The sequence below is a fragment of the Hemicordylus capensis genome, chromosome 10 (assembly GCF_027244095.1).
Source record: "Hemicordylus capensis ecotype Gifberg chromosome 10, rHemCap1.1.pri, whole genome shotgun sequence".
NCBI classification, from domain to species: Eukaryota; Metazoa; Chordata; class Lepidosauria; order Squamata; family Cordylidae; genus Hemicordylus; species Hemicordylus capensis.
In genome coordinates, this window is record NC_069666.1 from 29,251,554 (window position 1) to 29,257,571 (window position 6,018).

The 6,018-nt window shown below is 43.0% G+C and overlaps 1 protein-coding gene across 3 annotated transcripts in view; it reads right to left on the bottom strand.

The window, feature by feature from the left end:
- The window catches only part of MYZAP (myocardial zonula adherens protein), a 59,313-nt gene that overhangs the window by 51,774 nt on the left and 1,521 nt on the right, over positions 1-6,018 (bottom strand). The window lies entirely within an intron of this gene.

Genomic DNA, 6,018 nt, shown 5'->3' on the forward strand with positions numbered 1-6,018 from the left:
TATTTGGAGATTTCTCTCTCTCTCTCTCTCTCTATATATATATATAATACATACACACACAACAGGCAGATAGTTAAGGCATTAACTTTATTAGAACAGCAGAAAGATAATTTACTCACCAACCAGTTTGATACTTATTTTAATTTTGAAAATAATAATAATAATTCAATTTCTATACCGCCCTTCCAAAAATGGCTCAGGGCGGTTTACAAAGAGAAATAACAAATTTGCTAACGCCTATTGTGAAACAAGATTAGCTTTTATAGAAATTGTAATCAATTATTATAACTTATAACAAGGTTATGTAAGTTTCTGTAAATTTGAACCATTCATTGAACAGTCCACCTCTTGAATGAAATAAAACATACATAAACAAACAAAAGCATTTTTTAAAATCCACCCTTCAAGCGTGGGCAGCCTCAGCGTCAGGGCTTTTTGGCTGCCTCTGCATTGTCAGAGGCATCTTTGGCCCGACTGCTATAGAGGAAGGAGCCAGCAGCCCCTGCTAACAAGGGCTGCTATCCAATTCATCAACTAAACAAATTAGTTCTAATCAGTTAATTGATTAAATCTTCATAGGACTATAAAATACTTTTGAAGGAAAATGCATATTTTGTTTGTTTTTAAATGGGTAATGTGCAAGTTGTAGTAGGTGCTATATTAGCAGAGGCCTTCTCCCCATGTGCGAGTAAAGCAGGGATGCCTCTTCTATGATGCTGCTTGCAATCTGTACTTTCTGTAAGTACTATATTTAAAATAATGGCTGACATTATGAGAAAAATTACTCAAGAGTAGTGCCAATGAAATTTCAAAAAGACAAATTAGCAATGCTAAGGTCAAATAACTGGTGGCCAATCGGCTACATTTGACCACTCCAATGACTGGAATGCCAGTCCTATTTCATGAAGCTATGCAGCTGCCATTTTATTTGAGGGGGCGGGGGCAGCTTCAAATGACCACCGGCAGGTCTGTAGGTGGGGGAAATGTCGGGAACTGAGAGTGTGTGCTCCCAGTGGGCAAGACAAGTCTGGTTCCCGAGATTCTCCAGCTAACATCTGTAATTAAGATTCCAAGTTGAGTACAGAATGTTGGGCAAAAAGCATGGGAACTGGAGAAGAGGGTTTGGACATCACACCCACTAGCATGTGCTCTTGGTACCCACCTGACATTTTATACTTATAGACCTGCTGGTGGTGGTAGAGTGGCGCCACCCAAAGAGAGGGGGGGAGGGAACACTAGAGGGGAGAAAATATACATTTTGTTATAATGTATATAATTTGCCAAGGCATATCCAAGGCTAATCTGCCGGACAGCAACGGGGACAGGCAGACAGAAGGAAATGGCAGCAGTGGCAGCAGCCATCGAGATGGCGGGCCGGGGAAATAACGGTGGTGACGGGCAAACAACGGCACGGGCGGGCGCGAGGAGGAGGCAGGGGCAGCGGCGGGGAGAACTAGAAACACCAGCCAGGCTGGCCGGAAAGGGAAAGCGGACTGGGAGGAGGAGAACAGGCTGGGGCTGAAGGGTGGGGGGAATGAAGAAGGGAGGAGAGACAGGGAGAACTAGGGGCACAGAAGCTCTGCGCTGGATCAGCTAGTCATGTATCTGTAAATAGCAACCTGGAAGCAGAAGCTGCACTGCTCTTAACAAAAAGGCTTTTGTTCTCATTGATTTCATTTTGGATAACTGTTTAACCATTTTGAAACATCTATTTTCAGTATGTATTTTCAAAAGAAAAACTGAGAACAAATACAGTGGTGTTGAAAGACATCTATTTTAGATGTTTAAATAGTAAAATAAAGCATCCTAGGTTACAGCATGAGACAAATGTTAGGAAAGTTCCTCCTTGGTCTGGTTGACACGGAATCTATGAGTGGAATTTTTGTTGTATGGAGTGCGATAACCCTGTTCCAAGACACCCATATCACTGCTTTGTCAAGATAAGCCCTATCAGTTCATCTCCCCTAGAGTATGCAAAGAACAGGCACCCTTGCATGATAACAGCCTGTGTTGTCAAACAAATAGGGAAAAGCTATGTCGAGAATGGATGACGACAGTATATGAGCAGTCCTTTGCATTGGAACTGCTGGAGTTTTATCACCATATTCAAAAGCTGCCAAGATCTTATCTTAATGAGGAGACATTTCAGAAATAATTTAACTATTTCTAGTGAATCACTGAATGTTTGAAATGATAATTAGCAGTGTCTAAAACAGCCGCAGACACTTCTGACCTCCAAGGGCTTTTTCACAGTGACAAAGCCAGACATGCACCTGGAAGCATATTTGGAGGAGAGCCACCACCACTCCTGGCTTCTTAATGAGCATCCGTGTTTGATACACATGCTTGCAAAAACAGTTTTGCTCCTACTTCTTTTTTCTATAGTTTCCAAGTGAACACTTGGGAGTAAACCCAAAAAACTGCAATGTGTGAACAAAACATTCTTGCTAGGAGGATTCTTGCTCATTCTAGTCAATGACTAGAATTGACTCCAGACTAGCGGTGTGCTGTGCCAGGCAGAGCTGCTTGTCTGGGAGCGCAGCTCGTACTCCCAGAAACCTGCATTCACTCGTCTGGTAGGAAGATGAGTTTTGTGAAGCAAGATACAGAGGCGCTCTTACCCCCAGACCTTGGGGCCCTGATTCTTGGCCTCCTGAGTCCAGGGGGACCTCCAAATGTCCGTGGGGGGGGGCCTCCTGCTGTCCCGCCACTGCCCGCGCTCGCTGCTCCTTGTCATCTTTGCTGCTGCCATGTACACGGCGGGGGGGGTGAGCCGAGCAGGCTTCATCCTCCCGTGGCAGTGGCGGTGGGCCTATCCATCTGGGCCTTGAGCACGCCTGCGCAGTAGAAGTTATCGAGCACCGCAAGCCCAGGTTGTCATTTACTTGTTTGGCCTGGCCTTCCCAGGTTTTAAAATTGTTTTTAGTATTCCAATTAGTTTTAAATGGTTTTGAATGGTTTTTAAATTCTTGTGATATTGTTTTAAGCAGTGTGTTTTTAATGGTGTTAGTTTTTATGTCTTTTTAAACTTGTTGTGCACCACCCAGAACCTTTGGATGGGGCAGTCTATAAATGTAATAAATAAATAAATACCCATTACACGCTCCAGAGAAACATCATGATTCTTCTATAGCATGTGTGCGCTACATTTTGTAGTAGCCCATACTTTAATTGTCAAAGCCATTACAGTCATTAGAGTTGTTCTTGGCTATAACCATACGGAATGTGGAAATGCAAAGCATATGAGGTTAAGGCCACAATTCAGTGCAGAATTAAGCATGCTTGAACATAAAGAATTGATTTCATTAGACTTCAGCATGATTACATCCAGGTTGGGTTGTGGCTCATTTGTGCAACAAATGGAATCCATGTGCAGGCTGAAATGCAGTATGTCAACAAACTCTCAAGATGACAACACACTCGGAACACCCTTTTTTCCTAAACAGTCACTGGGGTTAAATAGTGAAAAGGTAAAGATTTCCTCACTCTGTTAAATGTACATGTGCCAATTATCACTCTACATGTAAACAGCTGAACTGGTTTGTGAGTCGACGAAGAATATTTATATGCAGTACCGCTTTTCAACAAAAGTTCCCAAAATGGTTTATAGAGAAATGAGAATAAATAAAGATGGATCCCTATCCCCCAAGGGGTCACATATAGTATTCTGGATAAAAGGAATCAGAATTTTAAAATGTGACCTTGTATCCGAGAGAGAGCAGAATGCTAAGCAGGTTTACTTAGAAGCCAGTCTCTCTGTGTTCAGTGGGCCTGTGGGGTGAGGCTCTTCCAGATTATTACAGCTAAACCAAGTGTGGAATACTAAGGAACCCACAAATCAAGTTGGTTGCAGCCACTGACATTCCAGAATGCACAAGGAGATCTTTATAGTCAGAAGGCAGTTTTGTGGGTCTTGAAATTTGTCATCAGGCAGAAGGCAAGCATTTCCCATCAAGAGCACCTTCTTCTTGCCTTCCCCTCCTTGCCATCCAAATCGGACCTGTCCAGGCCACACAAAATGGGGGGGGGCACCAAATGTGTGTCAGAATACTAGGCATTTATTTATTTAACTAACTAACTAACATATTTTTATACCGCCCAAAACTTACGTCTTTTTGCGGTTTACAACAAAATAAAAACAACATTAAAACATTAGTTAAAAACAAAACCAAGAAATTTAAAATATGACAATTTAAATTTTTTAAAAAAATATTCTATAACATTAAAAACAATCAAAACAGTATCAGTTAAAAGCCTAGGTGAACAAGTGCATCTTTAAAGACTTTTTTTAAATTGTCAGAGATGGGGAGGCTCTTATTTCAGTAGGGAGTACATTCCAAAGCCTCGGGGCGGCAACGGAGAAGGCCCATCTTAATTAATCTGAAGTTTTAAATCATTATTTATGGATGCTTACAAGAATGATTATAAGAGGGTAACTAGCATCTACCTCAAGGCCTATTTACAAATGATGGGGCAATGGAATCATGCATCGTCGGCTATCTCCCATGCCTCACTTCCAGTATGTTTGTCAAAATGCAATGCACTTTCATAGATTCCAAGGCATGCAGGCAATATACAAAGAGTCTCTCCTTCCTGCCTCCTAGAACCTGGTTCAAGGATGGTACAGAGCGTGCTCAAGTGGATTGTACTGAATATGCTGGTATTAGAGCTGAGACTGAATCGGGCAGCACCAGGGTAGGGATCTCATCTGCACATACCCCCACTGCTGTTCAATTGGATCCATACTAACAAGTGCATCTGCCACTTCCTATAAGAAAGCTTGGACAGAGTGCATGGTGGTTTTCCCATTTTATCCTCACCACAAAGTAGGTGTTGGCTGAAATATTATTATTATTTTTACATTTTATATCCCACTCTTCCTCCAAGGAGCCCAGAGCGGTGTACTACATACTTCAGCGTCTCCTCACAGTAACCCTGTGAAGTAGGTTAGGCTAGAGAGAAGTGACTGGCCCAGAGCAACTTAACTATAGTCAGCTAGAAAACTTCCCAGCAAAGCAGTGATTTGGGTTATCACTCACCCAAGTCCAGTACTCTTTCTGCTACACTGGCTCTAACTCCACAGGCATCAATGGATGACTCTGGGGCCAGCCTGTCTGCACAAGCAACCCAGGTTGCTCGGGGCAGCAATATTTTTAGGAGTGACAATGACAATGCAGCAGCCAGGTGCCATCCAAGAGATGAGGCATATGCCAGCATCCTCAACACTGCCAGAGATTCCAGGGCACTCCTCTCAGGCTGCAGAGAGCAAATGCCTGGGGCAGGAAAGTGTCTTGGATAAAGATTCACAATTCTCTGTATAAGCACCTTTGTTGTCTGCTACTTGTGTGAAGAAAAAGACAACTTGGATAACAAGCTGTTGCTGTGTTTGAAGCAAGCAGGACCTCCCATGCCGCCCTCTAATGCCATGAGTATCACTGTCATGAAACACGTATCTTTCTTATGACGGGGTTTTTTTTCTTGGATGGATAAGATCCTGTTTGTAAACTTGTATTTTTGTCGAAATCCCAGAGATATAACATTTCTGTTTTTACTTCTACTACTAATAAAAGCATTTTAAAAATCTTTTTAAAAAAAGAATATCATGCGTCATGAACACAATTAATACAGAACAAAAGAAAGAGAATTCACATTTATAGGGGGGATGCATTTCAGACAGAGTTACCAAGGTGGAGATTGCAAGGAGAGCCAAGATCATCATTTTTGTTATTACATTTCTGTCTCGCCCTTCCTCCCAGGAGCTCCAGGTACTATCGATGGGGGCTAATCCCATTTTAACAAATATCTAGGCTAGGCTAGGCTGCGAAAGAGAGAGTGGCTGGCCCAAGGAGGCCACTGAGCTTCACAGCTAATGAGGGACTGGAACTCAGCCCTCCCTGATCTCAGCCCAGCCTAGCCCAGCCCCACACCATGACCTGGTGCGGTCCCACCAGGGCAGCCTAAGCAGAGCAGGCACCCAAAGGGTCACGCTTGGAGGGCTACCAGGGACACAGTCTGGCA